A 20,996-nucleotide genomic window follows, 5' to 3' on the forward strand; every position below is an offset into this window, starting at 1 on the left:
AAATGAAGAGTGTTCTTAGATATGTTGCAAGTGTGAGTTGAAGATTCTGTAACCGAAAAATTTGATGAGGGTTTTTTAAAGTTTGTAAATTTCACTTGTATGCCATTAAATGATTGATTAATAATTTATTTTAAATCTTCAGACTTTTTTAGCATTTTTTTTGACTTTTTCAGAGATAATTTTACTTCACACATTCTTTTTCTAAATTTCAAATTAAGTATTCTGTGTTCCAGAATAGATTTATTTCCACAAAGGTGAAAATTTGTTTACGACTCTATCGAAGTAATGGAGAAACAACGAGCAAGTAAATACAGCGTAAAAACTTTCGATAACTGTTAATTTTCCATACTTTGAAACTCACATGGACAAAGGTTCATTGTATTTTATTATAAATAAAGAAGTCTATTGAAATGAAAATGAGCAATAAAATGCAATAATTAGCAGATAGTTTAATTGATTCCATTGTAAACTATAAACAGTTCGAATTTACTCGAAAAGGGTAAACACTAAACATCAATAATATATGAAGTCAACCAAGTTATAGTTACATACAATATACATACAGGTTGATTTTTTTATAAAGTTTCCACTTTTATAAATGTGTTTTTTTATAGGTACACATATTGTGAGTTGGCAACACTCTACAGTTGCTTTATGTTTAGTTTGGTTTGCCATATGGAGTGTAGAGTAAAAGGAGAATCATCTCTTATGACTGTTTGACCAAAAAAGTGTCCACAAAATAGCATTAAATAAAGTGGCTATAATGGCGCTTGTGTAGCAAAAGGGTGTTTGATGTAAGTTTCTCTATCCTACTCTAATAACTTGTTTAGTTCTCTATCCTACTCTTATTACTTTGAGCACATGTTTTAAAATGTACATGCTTTACGACGGACACTTTTTATATACAGAGATGGTTCTCCTTTTACTCTTCACTCCATAGTTTGCCATTTTGTAATGAAGACTCACACCAGATCAACGCTTGCTAATTATGAAATTTTTTGATATTTTCACATAATGAACCTGTTAATTAGCCTTCAAGATAGTAGAATTAGATTATTTTTAGGACCTCATTAGATTATTTTCTTGGAGAATATGTTAAGTCAGTAATTGCAGACTACGCCGATAAACCAGAAAGGGTTGAACACATGGAATACAACATTTGGCGAGTTACTGGCGAAAACTCATCGCAATTGATGCGAAAAGTGTGTGAAAATTGGACATGTAGATTGTGCCATCTATAACACGTCAGCAGCGGTGGCCACATTTAGCGTTAAAATAAAGCTAGTTTAAATGATAATAAAAATAGTTTTATTTGTTTTATTTTAATTTAAAGATCTCAACTTCTAAAAAAACACCTGCTATTTAACCCGATTTTCTTTCTTTGTACATCAATTCTTCTGGTTATTTCAAAAAACTAAAAAACACGTATCGGCTCAGGCGGAAATAATTTTTTTTTACACGTGGACGTGTTTTCAATAAAATGGAACAGCGCATAGATTTTTAACCATCAAATTCTCAAAATAACAGTTTTCTACAGATTCTTATTGTTTATTGAAAAACAAGTAATTTTATGAAAAAAATGTTTCAAACAAAAGTTGTTTATCAACCAATCAATCAACCATTCAATAAGCCCTTCATCTTGAACTTCCGTATGTTTTGAAGTGTTTGTTTTCCTCTTTTAGAGAATATCTCTAAGTTCAGTGTGCCTTTTGGCAAAGTCCTCCTCTAACATTTTCCATTGTTTTCTATCCCTAACAACCCTTTTGCAATAAGAGCCCGCTGTGAGCTTCAACTTATCTTCCCATCTTATAAGTTGTCTTCCCCGTTTCCTTTTTCCATCTCTGGGATACCAATCTGTCACAATTTTACTCCACTTTGGCTGAGTACTCCTTATCATGTGGCTTGCCCATCTCCATTTTAGTTGGTCTATCTTTGTACATCCACAACTCTTGTCTTGCCTCTTATAAAGGTGCTCTGTTTCCTGCCTTGTTTCTTGATGCCTATTATGCTTCTGCCCATCGCTCTTTGACAGCATTGCAGCTGATCTCGGTGGTGTGTTTTGAGCGAGACCATGTTTCACAGCCGTATGTGATGCAAGGTAGAATGCAAGTGTTGCAGTCGTTGGCCTTCGCATGATTTCTTTGAGTGACCAGTATTTTTTCCAGCCGTTTGCTATTCGTCTTATGATTTCCTTGTCCACCTGATCCTTGAACGAGATGATCTGTCCCAAGTATAGGTACTCTTCCACGTATTCGAGAGGTTCGTTGTTTCGCAGATGATATTGTTATCGTCGAAGAATTCCTGACAATGTGTCTACACTATTTAATAAAAAAAACAAAATTGTCTCGTGTTTTTTGTGTTTTCGATTTTTGTAATTTTTCATTCCGTTTTCGAAATAGTAATGATTAAAGCTTTTTAACAAATTAGCCTGTATACATAGATGCTATCAGTGTAGGTAGTAACGTAGTAAATGTTAGAATTTAATATACTGTTAAGTTTGTTCTACCATAAACTCTAACATGACAATATCCTTACTACATAATTTTCATCAGGTGAAAATCAAAGTTTATATATACTAAAATATGTGTGAGAAAATGATTAAAAGTTTACAAATACATTCTTATATTATATTCCTACGACAAGTTAAGAAAACTTAAACTTAACGAATTTGTTGTCAAGTTGTTGATCCGTAAACTTACACTTGTTAAATAAAACGAAACTTGCTAATAATTATACCATGCATATATGTAATATGCAAGGTATACTAAGTTTAGTTCCAAGTTTGTAACGCTTAAAAATATTGATGCTAAGCAAAAAATTTTGGTGTTCATAAAATCACCTAATTAGTCCATTTCCGGTTGTCTGTCTGTCGTCTGTCATCACGATTACTCAAAAACGAAAAGATATCAAGCTGAAATTTTTATAGCGTACTTAGGACGTAAAAAGTGAGGTCGAATTCATAAATGAGCAACATAGGTCAATTGGGTATTGGGTCCGTAGGACTCATCTTGTAAACCGTTAGAGATAGAACAAAAGTTTAAAAGTAAAAAATATTCCTTATAAAAAAATTAACCAACTTTTGTTTGAAACGTTTTTTCGTAAATATCACTGTTTACCCGTAAGGGCGCAAATTAGGAGTAAATTGAATATTTTGTAATTATGGGAAAGTCAGTTATGTATGTGTGTGTAATGTGATAGAATCATCAACACTGTCTATGCATGGTATTTCAACAATTAACTCAGTCAATTGTTTGTTTCCACTTGTTTATTTTTAAGTTTCAAGTTTGAAATGTTTGCTTGTGTAACGAAGTCTTTGAATTAGGTAGATTGATTAAATCAGGTTTTTAATATCAACCCCTGATTCACACAGGTATCAGATCTTATGAGGCCGGATAACTTCGTGATTACCTCATTGTTAATACAATATAAATATTTATTATCTATGGTTAATACTATGTATATAATACTTATGTCCTTTTTTGATAATTTTGTACATAAACAAATTTTTGATAGCGAGGCGTTCTCTTTCACGTGACTAGAAATATTTATGACGGAGCATATATGCTTGATACTGATGAATATCGTTTTTTAATTGTTATTCTAACAGAAAAAAAATCGATTAATAATAAATCGAATATTGTCTGCGCAATAAAAAATTGTTTGTGTCCTGTTAAATGCCCTGCTACCGATAATTATCTTATGTAAGAAGTTGTGCAACGGGAAATAAAGAACACATATACAAAGTCTCAACAGGTAGGTAATCATCAAGTTTCTTAGGATTAATGATTGGAATGATACTATACTTTAGTTTTCTGTCCTCCAGTCGGAAAGTGTCAACTTTCGTCCGGCTGTGCTGAACAAAGTTGCCGCTTTCCGCTTTCGCCGAGCAGAAAAATAGGACCCCACACAGAAAGAAGAGAATGTAAGAGAAATTCTTTACTTTTGCTCCCAAGATGTTTAGTACATGGTGAGTCATTTTAATCTATAAAAGCTAATAGCTCGTTTTGTACTTAACCAATCAAAAAATAAGTTAAACAAATGTTGTAGAGTTTGATGGAGGACATCATGTTCTGACATCACATTGGACTTAGTTCTTCGGGTTTCTTTAATAGCCATTTTAGATCCTAAACGGTAAGGGATAGAAAAACATTTTAAACTAGAAAGTTAATTCTCATGAAAAAAAATAACATTTTTCATCTAAAAACTAAACAATAATCAATTTTTTTCGAAAAACGTCAGCTTTCGTAAGAAATATGACTTAAAACTATGTCATTATTGCATTTAATCGATAGAAGAAACGCTAACTACGGAAAAATGCTTAGCCAAAAGTTATCAATGGCAGTAGAGGACATTCGCCTATGCCCATGACTTGGACCTACAACTATCGATAAACTAAACTTTAAGCGTATTTGCTTTGGATTAAATGCAATAATACATATTTTTAAGTCACATTTCCTCCGAAAGGTAACGATTTTCGAAAAAATATTTTAAACAACAATTGTTTGGTTTTTATGAGGATCAACTTTCTAATTTAAAGTGTTACTCTACCTCTTACCGTCTAGGATCTAAAATGGCTATTAAAGCAACTCGAAAAACTAGATCCAATCTGAAGTCAGATCCAATGATGTAATCCTCATCAAACTCTACAATTTTTGTTTTAGTTATTTTTTTATTAGTTACCTACAGGACCAGCTATTAGGCAGTATAGATTAAAATGACCCACCCTGTATACTATTTACTTGTTGTTACTACCATAATCTTTTGATCGTCTATTTATCAATGTTGAGAAAGTTAGCATGAAGAGATCCGCGAGAAATTTTTAACATTTTCGTTTCTGCTAAATAATTTGTTACAGGGCAAACTCAGCAGGAAAGGGTCGATAAAGGAGTTGGGTAAAAAATCCAACCGCTGAATGTTTGCCGGTGAAGAGGGGTGGGGGTTTAAAGGGATGGCAAACGATTTTTTGCGATTTGTGGTAGTTCTAGACAGTAAACAAATCTACAACTTTCATTTTATCGTTTTCAAACATAACCACAAAATTTTCGATAAAAAAGCAAAAAATCATTTTTTTGGTTTTTAATTTTTTGTTCCGCGAAAGAAATGCAATATAAAATAAATAATTTTTTATGCAATACATATTACATATTTGATGTAATATTGTGTAGAAGTTGTCTCATATACGTATGAATATGTTTAAATTGAAATCTTAAAATTAAAGAAACTGAAAAATTATGTTTTTTTACCAAAAACCACACTTTTTGGTCGTACTCGGCCTGTAACGCTTATTATGTATTAAAAATAAAAAATTATTTCAACGAAATTTTAAAGAAGAGAAAATTTCGTAAATTTTAAGACGTATGCAAATATTATTGTATTACAACTTAGGCAAATATATTGTTGTGATATAATATTATTAAGAGTAATGCATTATATTCCCGTTCAAATCAAATTAAATATAGTTTCAATTCATTAAATATGAGGCAACTTCTACACAATATTACATCAAATATGTAATTTGTATTGCATAAAAAATTACAAAATGGAAATGGATATGAAATTTGATTATTATATAATTTTTCAGTTTTTTGCAATTTTAAGAATGTTTCTTGCATACAGTAATATATTTTTATTTTTGAGCGACTTGAAAAATAAGTCTTTTTTAACAATTTCTCAGAAACTAATGAACATAGAAAAAACAAACGAAAACCGAGCTATTAATAATTCAAATAGATTCAATTGTACGAAATTACATAACGATTGCATTTTTTCGCAGAATACATAATTAAAATCCAAAAAAATGGTTTTTTGCGTTTTGACTCTAAGCTATTTGAGCGATGGAAAAAAGTAAGAAAATGTCTGGACCAGCATCAAAGTGCAATTGGGGAAAAATTAGTACTTACATTAAATAAATTGAAAATTATTAGACACTATAATTATTTGACTTTTTATTAACCTAATATTTACTAATGTTTTCAGACTATACTTATACGCTTTGTTTAGGTAAAAACCTTGATCTATTTTCTTCCATGTTTTATTGGAAAATTTCCTTAAAGTTTACATAAATTAAGTTACTATTTGTTTTTTATTAAACTTGTGAAAAATATGTATAACATCACTTCAGTGATTTTCATCGTTTTTCATACATATTTCACAGAATATAATACAATTTATTGCTTTAAATAAATAGATATTTTTATACAGGATGGCACACACAATTATTCCGCGTTCCTTATTATCATTAATAGTTACTCATTGCAGCGTAGAGTGTTGATTGAGATGGGTGGACCCTCCGGTAAAGCCGTTGTATAGATTCATTTAAGGATAACGAATTTGGTTTAGGCGTTTTAGGCACATAAGCCTTTGCCTATGTGTGGGAATAGATGACAAAATCGAAAAAATACAAATTAAAATCGATTGATAAACATGAAAGATATAAGCAATTACATAATTTAATCTATCTCTTTCATGCAAAAAATTTTTTGATATGTAGTCTCTATGGCAGTCGATGACGTCACCACGTTTTATTTTCCTTCCTTTATATTTGTACATTTAAGTCTTTCATATATTCGCAGTTTTTGATGTTATTCAAAAATTGATTTCACAAATTTTACCACAAAAGTCTATAATTAACACGCAAGCATTAATAAACATAAATTTTATCGACTAAAAATTTTTCAATCAAAACTTATGAAAATCAAAAACGTTATCTTTAATCCCAACACATTAGAAATATTTTTTCCATTTCTTAGAACTTCATTGGTCAAGCAATTAAAAATAAAGAAACGATATTTAATTTGATTACGATCGTATCTGCTCGTTCGAAAAATAGAATTTCAAAGTAAAATAAATCTTTCTTCAAAACACATCTTCAAAACACATCCTGTAAAGTGTACGACATCAACATTACAATTTTCATCAACTAACAAAAGTAAATTGTGTAACTGGAAACTTCGATGATGTTGTTTGAATATATATTTAATTTTCAATAAATACTTTCAAAAAGATTTCGTTCTACATTATGTACGAATTTAAAATGTGTTAAAAAGCAAAAATTTCTAACGTATACACTTTTGCTCGTTCATAAATGACGAGATAAAAGATAATTTGATTTTACTTTTAATACGAAATATAAAATCGAACAAGCAATGTATGACGTAATATGTGAAGAAATATCATATAAGTAAGTGTGTAGAGTTATCATATGATTAACTTATATTGTAATAAAAATTTATTTTAAAGCTTTTTAACATACCATCCCTAAACCCTTGAATTCAACTGAATGTTTTGTCACAAGAAAATAGTAATTGGATAGGTTGATTAAAGTAAAAACATTTGAAGAAAGTAATATCTGCCAGGATAGCCCTACTGCTACTTAATCTTAATTAATAACCAATAACACTGGTCAACACAAATTTTGTCACAGAAGCATGACTTTACTTTTTGAAAAGTTTTTGACGTGCTGAATATGAATCTGAGCGCAAAATTGCTTCAGCACGTCACGTTATCGAGAAATTCGTTCCTTAACATGAAAAAAACTCGTTTTTCTTCTTAATTCGAGGTCATATTTCACCGGTGAATAATTTTGCCTCACAAAAACATTTACGCCATCAGAAAATACCATTAATTCCCCCTCAAAAACCATTTTGAATTTTTCCAAAATCTTTTTCCAAGAAATAGAATAGGTAATATATAAATATATAAGTATAGAATTAATTAATTAAATATAAATATTATTTATATTAGTAGTAATACACTGTATAGGTATTTTAACTATAATAAATGTGATATGATTTCTCGAAGAGCAAAAAGGATATCGGAATAATTCAAAAAGTATTTTAAAGTAAGAGGGAAGGAAATGGAAATCTTCCAATTTTTCATATGAAAAAATAATTACATAGTGGCGTTACGGAATTTCAAATATAACCAAAAAACGAATTTTTCCCTATTTTAGCTAAAAATATTTCGAAAACCTTATGTATTAGAGAAATTCTGAAATCAAATTCGATTTCAGTACCCCAAAAACTATAAGAAATGTTCTATCGTATCAATGTGACAAAAAAAAAACCAAATTTTGTTGATCAGTGTAATTTAAAAAAATTTTTATTTTGCATGTTAATAGAGTTTTACAATTCTTAATAGAAAATTTTACAATTCTATTACATAAAATATATTACATTATAAACCTTAATAACAGGCAGTGGCTGTTAATGGCTGCTACGGTTACCTGCTGTCTTATGTACCTGCTTATATCTGACTGTAGATAGCTGTAGCAGTAATAAATATCCTATTACATATAATAAAATTAGTAATGTAATATTCTATGGTATGGTAGATTCCGTTTTTTCTTTCTTGGACCTCCAAAATTCGTCTTTTACTGCGCAAACTAGTCTTAAAATACATATTTACGGTAAGATCAGTAGCAAAAAAATCATAGCACGCCCTTATAAATTATAAAGCACTCCCCATTTATAGCATATACTTAATCTTATTACAGGCAGTGGTCCTCAAACAAGTACGCTTGGATGTTTATTATTATAGTATTTTGTGCTGGATTTAATATAATTTATTTTTGCGAAAAAATTGTATGTTGTTCGTTAATTGTTCATTTATCTTTTTTTGTCTTGCATTTATCGATCGCTCTAGCTAATTAATTTTTGAATAGTGTTTAGTTTTTAGCTTAATAGGTACATTTGAATTACAAAAAAATATTAAATTCAAAATAATTATCTAGAGCCATTGTTTTATTTAAAATAACCATATCTTATTTATGTGGGTTTGGTTATTTCCAATACATTTACAAAATGTTTCTTGGCCACTGGATTGGCGTAGCTTTATGTAAAAGTAACCATAAATATTTTAAACTAAACATGAATATTACTTTTTTTTATTGTTTACTTTTAATCATACATACGATATTTATTTACATCATGGTCTCTCGATTAAAATTGATGATTTTTAATATGATATATACAGCGTAAACTAAGTACTGATAAATATTTTGTCTAGTAATTTTAATTAAAGAGAATTGAAAAAAAAATACAGTATCCTGATTCGAGTGTATTTTTTTCAATTCTCTTTAATTAAACATGAATATTTTGTCCTTTTCCTAAACATAATAAAATGATTGTCTATTTTTTCTATAAATACCATATTTAATATGTAATTATTATTATAACTTGTATGTATAACGACATCTATAAATTCTAAACAAAACTATTGTCAAAGTAGTGATCCAAAATTATTATTATTATCTATGTATCTAGCTCAAATTTTTACACGATATACAACCTACTACGAAGATGGTTTTTAAGTTTTAACTGTATTTAACCCCGAGGCGATGGTATAGTGGGGGGGTGGTAGTGAAGTTAAAATGTACTATGAAAATCCCCTGTAAATAATTTTATAGTCAAATACAGATCAAAGTTTGCCTAAATGTCGTGTTACCAGAGATTTATTTTTTCATGTGATTTATAATATTTAAAAAATATAATTCTAATTATCTTTCGTGGTACGAAAAATTTGAATTGAATTTTTTTAAACTAATTTCTATAGCAAATAAAGTATAAAAGATTTTCTTACAAAATCAAATATCATGAAATATTTGATACAGAACTACTTATAGTTACGGTTTTATAGGTTCTTTGACCCTTTTTGCAGGCAAAGATATTCGGCACTTTTGAATCCTAGCTCTAAATTGATTGCAAAGTTAGGAATGAATCTTGTTACACATAATATTTCTTTTAGGAAGTTATGCATGATAATATTTAGAGTCTTGAAATAATCTTTCTGTCAAACGTTAAAATTGATAACCCCAACGCGTTGCATAGTTAAGTAGAGACATAAAATTTTTTTAAACTCTTTTTACGTGATTGTATGAAATTTTTTAAACTCTTGTTAAGTATATACATATATAAGAAAGGCTCCAAAGGAAGCGAAACATTGTACGCCAATTATTTAAACATTTTTTTTTAGTTTAAAAAAAAGCGAAAATTCCACAAATTTTTTTGAATAAACAAACAGTCGTCTTACTTGTTGAAAAATTTAACTTTTAGACAAATTTCCAACGATAATAAATTCTTTAGAGTGTTTAGAATACATCATAACTTTTTCAAATTTCTAATTTAATATTAAATATTTTCAAAGAAATTATTTGGTAAGAGATACTCGGTTTTGACGTCATTTCAACAATATAAAATTGATGCAAAAAGACCTATTTTCAGCGTTCAATTAAGATTATAAATAATGGAAATAGACTTCCAGGAGTGGGAGTTTTTTATTGGAAATTTCCTTTTCTTTAAGAATCTTTTTTTAAATATTAATATTTTAGAAAATATTGGCGAAAAACGAAATACCTTTTTTTCATCTTCAATTATTTATAAATTTATAACTTTTACAATTTTTATGTGCTCAAAAATGCTTCTGGCCCATTTTGAATTGAACAAGCTATCACACGTATTTTACGATCAGTATTTCTATATTTCACCAATTTGAATTTGTTGACTAGACTAAGTCCTCTATTTCACTTCCTTCAAGTTTTTTTTGGTAAAGTAGTTTTATGCCCTTTGCCAAGACCGATAATTCAGCGACTTAGGTGTGAAAACGTAACAGACAGACAAAGTTACTTTCTCATCTATAATATTAGTTAGGACTTTATCTTTCTGTACTAAAAATTTTTATTTTTCCAAAAAAATAAGTAAGCTGTTATAAGCGTCGATTAAAAATCGAAATGACGTATTTGAGAGTAGGATAAACGATGGAATTAAAAATTATTATTTGTATTATTTCAGTTGTAAATTTAATACCTACCAAAAACATTTTCACATATGAATACTTCATTGTATATTGCTGTGTGTTTTTTTTTTTTTTTTTAAATTATCAAATTCTCATTTTTTTTTTAAAGAACATAATGCGTAATAAAAAAAAAAAAAAATAAAGTAATGATATTTTCACAATATGGCTTATACGAAAAATAGAATAAATATTTAATAAATACAAAATGTCAACATTTTTTATTCAACCATCCTATATAAAGCTAAGGCTTTCACGAGTTACGTCTGTTGTATAACGCGATCGGCCTCTCTGTGTAATTTTTGTTATTGTTGCCATAAATTATCAATAAATACTTATCTTATACTAGAGTGATACCCACCCGCTTCGTTGGGTTTAAAAGTAAAGATTGATAGAGATTGCTCCCGCTTATCCCCTTTCTATAACACTCGAAATAATGGTAAGAATTGTTTTACACAGGTAAAATATATGTATGGTTTTCTATTTTTTTGAATGTATAATTGTCGTAATTATTCATTAACTATATCAGAAAAGATGGCCGTGAAATATTTTATATTGACTATTTTTACAGAAATCTGTAATTTATGGTAATGTCCAATTAAATTAATTTAATTTTTAATTTATTTTTTATTAATATATCCTTATATATTATATCGCATGTGTTATTCAGAAGTATGAGCTATATTTCTATACAGTTTCATTAAAAACCATTCGCTAGTTTTAGCGTGAAAGCGTAACAAACAAACAAACATGCTTACTTTCGCATTTATAATATATAGAGATATTTAAACGAGCAATTATTGTATAAATATATCTACAGTCTCAGAAATAGCTTGAACGATTTTCATGAAATTTAGTATACAGTTAGTATGTAGTATGCAGTAGAAAACGTCGTTTTATCCGTGTGTTCAGGAAAAACTGAAACATCAACTGTAAAATATGACTCTTCCTGACATCTGTTGGCGAGTATATACATTGTACGTGGTTCGCTTCGTATGTATTGTATAGAGCGAGGTCCGAGTGGTTTTGTCAAAACGAAATAAAGTACATTACCGGGACCATGAAGGTTATAAAGAAGGAGAACGATCGCAATAGAAAATATTGATATTAGATCGCTAAGTTGTCTCATTAAATGCGGGCTGTTGTGCGCTAATATACTACATACCGACGACAGCGCGGCTGGTGGCTGAAAAATGAACTATAAATTCTACAAATTTTCAGGGACAGGTGTGCTAATGCTTTATTACATAGCGATCGTTCTCCTTCTATATAACCTCCATGACCGGGACATTCAAATTCTTGTTTGTGTGGAGACATTTTTAACGGTTCTTGTATTAGTGATAATATTTGTGGCTTTTGAACTAAAAGAGACCGAGCAAAGCTCGATCATCCAGGTACTATATATAAAAGAAGAGTGATAGTGGGTATGTCCAGCCTTTTCCTCATGACCACCCTCTGCCACCCATTTGTGATTGCAGTTTTAGAAGGCCCCACGTGTGCACTTGCAAGTAAGGGAGTTTGGTTGTTGTAGCTGGAAGTGGATGATAAAGATGTGTAATGAGAAACTTCTATTCTTTTCTAACACATTATTCGACTCATATAAGCTCGGGAGTATGCTTAATGGCATAAATTATGTAAGTGCGTGAAAATATCGATAACAAAATGTTCAAGAGTATCCTCGGATATTTTACAATTTTAAAAGGAACTTTGAAAATAAATTGTTCTTAAAGTTCCATGAATGATCTAAGAACAAGAAGAGACCCTTTAAATGTTACTTTTTACGCCAGTAAAATCTTAATTTGGTGTTATTAGGAAGTGATAGTTTTTGTAATATAATCTGCAAAAACTGAAAAAAGAAATTGTGCAGTTTTTCTCATATTACGCAAGTAACACAAGTTTTTGCATGCAAAACGTAGTTTAACACTCCCTTAAAGTGTCCAAATAAAATTAGAAAAAGCAGCTTTATATCGCCTTATGGCCGCCATTTATACTAGTTATAGAAAATTTTGAAAAATTTCAAAGTATTTTCTAGAATTTTTTTTTTTTTTTGATTTTTATAAAAAAATTTTTCTTAAGACTCGCAAGTTGAAGCTATGTATCTTTTATATCTTTGGAGGAAATGGACACTAAAGTTTTGCCTAAATTTGCCCCTGCACGAGAAAACAAAGATGTTCACGACAAATTTTTTCAAACAAAAGTTGTTTATTTTGGTATAAGGAACATTTTTTATATTTTGACTTTTGTTCTATCTCTAACATATGCAAAAGTCAAAATTTTAACATTTCGGAAAACCATGTAAATTTTTCAAGCATCATATCTCAAAAACTATTAGAAACGCGGAGCTCGGGGTTGGCTTCAATTGTTTCAAATTCAGTATGCTTTCAAACTGATACAGCAACTTATTATAAAAGCTCTTAGTTTTTAAATTAAACTAAAAAACTCCGAAAATTTTGCAATTTTTCACGTTTTACGTAGTTAGCACAACTTTTTTGCTTGCAAAACGTGATTTCACACTCTCCTAAGGGGTCCAAATAACATACCAAAAAAGTAGCTTTACATCGCGCTTTCCGATTTCAATGTAGAGTTTGACTGGCGTAAATTTTAAAAATATTAATTTGGAAAATATCACAAATATTTTCCTATAAAGAAAATTATAACAACCGGCACTCATTTTTCTATAAAATACATTTAAAATGATGAAATGAATAGACTTTGTGTGTTATTTCTTATTTTGGATTTTCTCTAAATCTTTAGGCATCAATATGCCAAAAACTATGGTATATATCGAAAAAATTTTCCACTCTCAAAATTTGAAACGTAAGGTAAATGTACATTATTACGGAGTAGTACGTTATTCCGTTAAGTTTTTATTTTAATCAAAAATAAGAAACACTAAATAAATTTTTTATTTAAAAAAATATCAATAGCCTCTAGAACTAAAATAAGAACAAAAAAAAAAAAAAAAAAAAATTAGACTCTTGAACAAATCTAACCACACTTAAATACTCATACTGGTCGAAAAACTGAGCGATCGGTTAACATCTAGTTTTATTGCAAATATGTTGTCTGTATTCGTAAGGTGGCAGTGTTGGATTGTTAAGCTTTTTTTATTGGTAAGTTTATCATATTTAAATATGTAAAAATGTTGATTGGAATGAAAAAATAAATCGTTTTATAGCTTTTTCAAATTATTTTAATTAATTATTTTCTTTTAATTATGATTCCCGTAATTTTGTTCTTAAATCAGTGATAGTGAACCATATTACGGGAGTCTATCGTAATTAGGAAAAATAAGAAGTAATTATTTTTAACTCACACTTTAAGTTGGCGTTATAATTATTAAAATATTTTATACCAATCGAAGCAGTAGATACCGTAGATTTTTGTGAGGTAATTATGGGATACGATTTTTTATTTTTTTTTTTAATTTGTCTAATTTATTCTAAAATACTTGCTTTTTATGATATCTAATGTTTTTTTAACTACCGGAATAATGAGCAGAGTTTTTACTTATGTATACAATTCCGGGAGTATCACACTCTACCGGGAGTATATCACTATCACGGAGAAAATTGAAACTTGACTTATATTTTGTTATTTAAATTAGTTTTTAATGATTATTTATGTTAAAATAACTTTTGCTATTATTAAAAGAATAAAAAATAACACTTTCTATTAAAATAAATAATTTAATAACGATAAGATTTATAATAGCTGTGATTTATTACCATTGGTATTCCGCAATATAATATGTTATGATTTTAATTAATTAAAAATTTAAATTTTTTATTTTTCAATCAAATTTTTTATGAAAATACTTAATAATCTTAATTGCATTAAATAAAAGATGTTTTTTAATTTACCTATGTTAAGAATTAGAGACAAACTCGAAGTCCAGAAAATTAAAGTTGAATACTATAAATTAAAGACTTGATGAAAAATGATCAAAACTAATTCTCAATAAATCATTTTGTATGACAAACCTATTTTTATAGTGTAAATATTTATATTTATTTCAATAATCAGCTGCAAAGTGCGTTATGCCTAAACATCCCGTAATAAGGTACATTTACCTTAAGTCTCAAATATTTTCATAAACTCATTATTTTGGAACGTCCTTAAATTAAATATTCGATTTCAGTGTGTATTATACACAAATTACACACTTCAAGTGTGTATTATAGACAAGTACTTTGTCTGTGTAGTAACATAGCATTAAATATATAACACTCAATTAATTTTCCTTTTCAATTTCAACGAGATGAATATTTAAAAAAACCATTTTCTTTATAATAAGGCTTAATCGATAATTAATTTATTTTTACACCACAGTTATTTTCGTGTCGTGTAAATTATCTCTATATCGTATTATTTTAATTTAGTTTATAAAATTGAAAAATAAATTTATTTCTGTTAGTAGCCAAAATCATTCATTAAGTGATACAGGAATTATTTTACAAATCAAGGCATTCGTATTCTCCTTAGAAGATATATAAGTGTTAACAATATTGCTAAAATATTATCAAGAACTGTAGCCAAGGTTTTCTTCACTTATTGCTAAGGTCGCCGCTAATTAGGAACAATTGTGAAGGTAACTTTTAAGCTCAGTATAAAAAAAAACTCGAGAAAATCAAAACTTTTATGGGTTCTCTACCAACTTCTTAGAACGTTGACATTTTCTATTGTAAGCCCGTGCGCAAGGAGAGGAGTTTTGCGAGTTAAAATTGTTCCCATGGAGAAAACTCTTCACGTAAATCTGAACTGACAATATATAGTTCTGTAAATGAAGCTATTTATGTTCAAGCTCTTTTTACATTTGTTAATCTTTATTGATTTTTGATCCTGAGACTGTTGACCATGAATATTCGTGACTTTTTGTAAAAAAAACGACGCATTGAAATTATTTAATATGAAAATGTGAGTTAAAGGATGCTGTTCGGTTTTTAGGATAAAAAATATTTCGCGTTCTGATAGTTTTGCCTGTGACAACAGCGAACAATGAACGCTCTTTCCTACTTTGCGTCGATTTACACAAATTCAAAAACATTTGATGCATTGGTAATCGGCTCAAATTTTGTAATAAAGCGGAAATTAAACCTGTAAAAACAATGGGCTATGCCAACCCAGCCAGACCAGTTGTGGATAATTTTCACGTGAAATTGTTGCATGAAATTTATTTTTCGAATTTCTTAACAAAAAAAAAGAAAAAAAAAAGTGTAATTAGAGTTTAAATCGGTCAAGAAGTACAGATGATATAAGCATTTTAAAGGCAGAAATTTAACAGAGAGATTCGATAAGAACAATTTTTTTTTTTTTGGTATCCTAATATTCTATTATCAGTTCCTAAAAGAACTATAAATAGGTCTGATGAATAGATAACATGAACGGCAACTACCCAGTGATAGTCACCTAATCGAATTTATAGTATGTGAACTATAATTAAAACTATTTACGTAAATCTAAATCTTAAATCTAGAACACTTTGTCTATTTAGTCTATTTACTCTTTCACTATTGTCTAAGAGATTTATTACTTCAACATTTGGGTGCCTTTCAAGGCGAGTCAAGTAACTTTCACTGAACCGCGTAATTTCTTCGCGCACTGTGGGCACTTCAAGACTACGGTGAATGTCGTCATTACGCACGTACCAGGGAGATTCACTAATTGTTCGTAACACTTTTGATTGAAACCGTTGAATAATTTCGATGTTTCTGTTGCTAGCAGTTCCCCATACTTGAATCCCATAAGTCCACACAGGTTTTAAAATTGTTTTATACACTAGCACTTTATTGTCTAATGATAACTTAGATTTATGACCTAACAGCCAGTAAAGTTTCGAAAATTTTAAATTTAATTGTTTTCTCTTGGACCAGATGTGTTTGCGCCAAGTTAGCCTTCTGTCTAAGTGAATTCCCAAGTATTTCACTTCGTTTGCCTGTGGAAAACTGACATTGTTCATTTTTACAGCTGGACAAGTTTCCCTTTTTAAAGAGAATGTTACTTGAACTGATTTTTGTTCATTTACTTGAATACGCCACTTTTGTAACCAGTTTTGTATTTTATTTATACTATTTTGTAGTCTTTGTGAAGCTACATTTGGGTCCACGTCTGTGGATAATATTGCAGTATCATATGCAAAAGTAGCTATGGTATTTTTTCCGTCGGCTGGTAAGTCCGCGGTATATATCAAGTAGAGAGTTGGGCCCAAAACGCTGCCCTGTGGTACGCCAGATTGAATAGGAAACAAGTCAGATAACTCTTCTTGAACTTTGACCTGAAAATGCCGATCTTCTAGATAAGATTTCAAAATACAACAATATGTACTCGGAAGATGTTGTTTTAATTTGTAAAGTAAGCCAGGGTGCCATACTTTATCGAACGCCTTACTGACGTCAAGAAATGAAGCTGTACAATATTTTTTTTCTTGAAAGCTTTTGTTTATTGTGTTAACTATTCGATGCACTTGTTCTATAGTTGAATGTTTCTCACGGAACCCAAATTGGTGGTCTGGTATGATCTGCGACTCATTCAGTATAATCTTTAATTTTTGTAGAAATAATTTCTCAAAGAGTTTAGATAGTGTTGGTAATAAACTGATAGGTCGATATGATTTGACTTCGTTGATTTCCTTTCCTGGTTTTGGAATTAGAATTATTTGTGATATTTTCCAAGGACATGGAAAATAGCCCAGTCTCAAAATCGCATTGAAAATATTACGAATCATGATTATCCCATTATTTGATAACTCATTTAAAATTCTAGCTGTTATAAGATCAAAACCTGGTGATTTTAGTGTTTTAATTACCGCACTTATTTCGTTTAGAGAAAAAGCCTCTATTGGTGGGGATAATTGTAGAGGAGCACTCAAGAACTGATCAATTTCTTCGTCGGGTGCATCTTGTGAATTGGAAAATGTATCTTTCAATTCTTGAGCAAAAAGATCAGCTTTTTCTTTGTTGCTCCTTGCCCATGAACGATCTTGATTTCTTAAGGGTGGAAGAGCTTGTTGCGGTTGGTTGCAACGTTTTGTAGCTTTCCAAAGTGAGTAATCCGTCGCTTCTGTTGGAGATAGGTTTTCTAGATAGTCTTGAATACAATTTTCTTTTAGTTTTTCAAGTAAGCGTTTTAAATTTTGTGACGCTTTGTTGAAGCTGTTTTTGTCATTTGGAAATCTTGTTTGCTGCCAGATTCTTCTTAATCTACGCTTTTCTGAGATAAGCTGCCTAACGTTTTGTGGGAGTAAACTTTTAGATTTAAGGCTTTTAATGCCAGGGGTGGATTCTCTGGCTGCTTTTTGGATAGTTATTGTGATTTTTTTTACAGCTAAGTCAATATCCTCTTCTGATTTTAACAGCATTTTTGGATTTAGGTTATTATCGAAATGCCATCGAAAATAGTCCCAGTCTGTGTGACGGTTAGTTAAAGACGCGGCACCTCCTCTTTGAATAAATTCATTGTATATTGATAATAAAACCGGCGAGTGGTCGCTGGAGAGTTCGTCGCATGATTTAATTTGCATGTACGCTTTAGACATATTTTTTACCACAAATAATTCTAACAGATCGGGTAACTTATTTAAATCGGATGGCCAGTAAGTTGGTTCACCAGTAGAAAGCTGGTCAAGATTGTTTGCTTGAATGGCTTTTAGTAAGTTTCGTCCTTTCGGATTTATCAATCTCGACGCCCAGAACGTATGTTTGGCGTTATAGTCACCACCGGCGATAAACCTGTTACCAAGATTACTGAAGAAAGTTTCAAAAGTTTCTTGGCTAATTGAATGCCTCGGTGGGCAGTAAACGGCTGACACTGTTATTGGACCAACCCAATCCTCAACAACTACGCTTGTAGCTTGGATTTGCTCAGAAACATGTTTTTCCATTTCATGATGTTTTAGACTTTTTTTTATAATAATTGCTGTTCCCCCTTGAGCTTTTCCACTTGGATGTTTGGTGTCATAAACGCAATAATTTTTAATGCTTAAAAAGCTTTTCGCAGTGAAACGTGTCTCAGAAATTAGTGCTATGTCAATATCACGATCTATGAGAAACGTTTCGAGTTCAAGGCGATGGTTTGTTAATCCGTTAGCGTTCCAAAGTACAAGGTTGATATTTTTAACCATTTTATTTCATTTTACCAATGAGAGCTGTTAAGAGATTAATCATAACACTATTCTGTTTCATTAAGTCACGAAACATTTCTTTGAGTTCTAGAAATGATTCTTTCATGAAAGTAACGAGATTTTGTTCTTCGTTGCGAATGGGCTGGGTTTCTTCAACCGCTGGCCTTTGGTTATTTTGATTACCATTTTGGGCTGCTGGTCTTTGGTTATTTTGATGACCATTTTGGGCTGCTTGGGCATACGAAAAATTTTCCCGGGTGAAATTTGGTGTAGTTGCCCGGGAAATTGTAATGGGTGTATCAATTTGTCGTCTTCTTAATGCAGGATATTTCTTTTCTAATATTTTTTTGTAGATCTGACAACCTTTGTAGTTAGCCGTGTGATGATCACCACAATTAACACAAGTAGCCGGTTCATCTCGAGTGATAAGAACAATGACGTCAGTGTGTCTAACAGCCATATGTTATATCATAGCTACATATGGTGTACCATAGCTACTCCATGTTAAATTCTGTTTTGCTAGAATGAGATAAAAACAAAACCCTGATGGCTTTTATTTTGGTTGTTTTTATAATTATTCGAAAAAAATATTTTTATAGTTATTTTTCTCGGCTGTTTGTTACATGAATAAGTTTTTAATAAAGCAAAAAAAAAAAAGTCATGCAAATACCCAATTATAGCTTTCAATCTACCTTTTCATAAAATAATAGGTTGCCAGGTCAACTTGGTTGATAAAGTATGGTAACCTTTGTTTTTTGGGGTACCAACTTGACCCATAAGGCATCCAAATATAATATGAATAAATTAACGGATTCCGTTATTAGCGATATGATCGTCTATTACATTTAAAAACTTGTGTGAAGTAGTAGGTAGTATAATATAAATATTTATTATCTATGGTGGTAGGTATGAAAAAGAATTATTTTAGTGGCCAAGTAAAATGTTAATATATGATTACGCAAAAAATATTTAATTGACATTACAGTATGAATAAAAGCTTACTATGAAGCTGATTATTGAAATAAATATAAATATTACCACTATAAAAATTGGTTTGTCGTATAAAATGATTTATTGAGAATTAGTTTTCATCATTTTTTCACCCAAAGTCTTTAATTTATAGTATTAAACGTTAATTTTCTGGACTTCGAGTTTGTTTCTAATTCCGTGATAAAATTTAGCTTTGAACCTGTTTCCGGGAATGAAAGTACATAATTCCGTCATACACACTTAACATAGGTCAATTAAAAAATTGTTCTGTTTAATGTAATTAAGATTATTGAGTATTATCATATAAAATTTGATTGAAAAATAAAAATTATTTAAAGAATTATAACATATTTCGGAATACTAATGGCAATAAATCACTGGTATTATAAATATTATCGTTATTAAATTAATGAAGTTAATAGAATTGTTATTATTTAAATTCTTTTAATAATAGTAAAAGTTATTTTAACATTAATTAATAACCATCAAAAATTAATTTAAATAACAAAATAAAATCAAGTTTCAATTTTCTCCTTGACATTGTGATACATTGTCAAGGACAGGTTTATTTTTTCAGGTTTATGAAAAAATTTTTTTCATAAACCGTATGATTTTATTTCATTTCAAGGTCATTTCATATTAAGTAAGAAACTATTGGCTAAAATTTTAAATTTAGGAATTCAGTTATAATAACTTGTTACACCTAGCGGTATGGAGCGTTTGAGTTCGCTTTGTTTTAGTGTACCCATGGCCATGGCATACCCGACTAGAAATTTGCCCAAACTACAATTTGTTGGAACCCAATTGGTTATTAATGGGGCATTCCCAGTTAGAACCCAGATGGAACTAATTGGGATAAACTAACGTAAAAAAATAACTCGATGTTAGGCTAGCTCAGTTGGGATCTGAATTTAAACCCACTGTAAATACCCAGTGTCAAAATAGATGGCCTGCCATTGGACTTGTCCAGCTGGGACCAGAATAGGAACTTGTAGGGAATATCCAAGATAAAATAAATAACTTTTATTTATTTAACTCTTAGCCCTGGAGCCCGTGACAGTAAAACTGCACTTACACTGCCTCAATACTATTTTACAAT

The sequence above is a fragment of the Chrysoperla carnea genome, chromosome 2 (assembly GCF_905475395.1).
Source record: "Chrysoperla carnea chromosome 2, inChrCarn1.1, whole genome shotgun sequence".
NCBI lineage: Eukaryota > Metazoa > Arthropoda > Insecta > Neuroptera > Chrysopidae > Chrysoperla > Chrysoperla carnea.